Consider the following 1,620-nt stretch of genomic DNA (forward strand, 5'->3'; position numbering starts at 1 on the left):
TGGATGAGAGATGATAGATGAATGGTGGATGGTGGATGAGTGGATGGTGAATGGGTGAATGGACATATGGATGGGAGGATGGATGGATGGTGGATGGTGGGTGAGTGAATGATGGGTGGATGGTGGATGAATGGATGGTGGATGGTGGATGTGTGAATGGATGGGTGGATGGATGAATGAACAGTGGATGAGTAAATTGTGGATGATGGATGAATGGATGGTGGATATGTGGATGGGTAGATGGATGGATGGATAGATGGATGGTGGAGAAAGGATGGTGGATGAGTGAATGGTGAATGTGTGGATGGCTGGTGGATGAATGGATGGATGGTAGGTGGTGGATGGGTGGATGGTGAATGCGTGGATGGATAGATGGTGGATGGATGGATAGTGGGAGTGGGTGGTGGATGGATAAATGGTGGATAGATGGATGGTGGACATATGCATGAATGAATGGTGGGTAAATGAATGGTGAATGAGTGGGTGGTAGATGGATGGGTGGTGAATGAGTGGATGATGGATAGGTGAATGGATGGATGGAGGATGGGTGAATGATGGATGGATAAGTGGGTAGATTGGTGGATAGAAGGATATTGGATGATGGATGGTAGATAGATGGAAGGTAATGGTGGATGGTGAATGGCGGATAGATGGGTGGTGCGTTAAGAATGGTGGATGATGGGTGGTGGATTGACAGAGGATAGTATTTTGTAGAAGGACAGTTGATCAATAGACAGATGATGGATGGTAGATGAAAGTAGATAGTTGGCCGGGCGCAGTGGCTCACTCCTATAACCCCAGCACTTTAGGAGGCTGAGGATGGAGGATCACTTAAAGTCAGGAGTTCAAGACCAGCATGGACAACATGGTGAAACCTTGTCTCTACTAAAAATACAAAAATTAGCCAAATGTGATGGTGCACGCTTGTAATCCCAACTACTCAGGAGGCTGGGGCCGAACTGCTTCAACCCGGGAGGCGGAGGTTGCAGTGAGCCGAGATTGTGCCACTCCACTCCAGCGTGGGCGACAGAGTGAGACTCTGTCCAAAAAAAAAAGATCGTTGATTGTGAATGGTGAATGGGTAAATGTATGGATGGCAGCTCGCAGACAGTGAATTTTATTGGTGGATAGATGGATAGAAGAGTGATTGTGGAAGAATGGTTGATGGATGGGAGTTGAATAAAGGAGAATGGGGGAAAGGGCAGATGGTGGCAAACTGAATCATGGTTGCATAGTGGATGGTTGATGGGTGAAACAGAAATTGTAGCTGTTGAATGGATGTGTACGTATGGATAGTTTGCTGCAATGGATGGTGGGTGAGAGAAAGTTGTGGATTTTGGATGGTGAACGGTTGTAGATGGATGTTGGACAAGACCAAATGGAGGGATGGATTGATGGTGGATGAATAATGGGGAATGGATTTTAGATGACGTGTGAATGGACAGTAGGTAGAGAGATAGTAGGTAGGTGGATGAGAGTACAGGAGTTACTGGATATAAATAAATGGGTGGGTGGACAGAGCATGGTGGATGAATTGTGAATGAATGTGGGCTAGGTGATGGATACATGATAGGGGGTTGGGGGAATGGGTCTGCAGTGGATGCTTGGATCTGCATCATA

Source organism: Mandrillus leucophaeus, unplaced genomic scaffold (assembly GCF_000951045.1).
Source record: "Mandrillus leucophaeus isolate KB7577 unplaced genomic scaffold, Mleu.le_1.0 Scaffold4, whole genome shotgun sequence".
NCBI lineage: Eukaryota > Metazoa > Chordata > Mammalia > Primates > Cercopithecidae > Mandrillus > Mandrillus leucophaeus.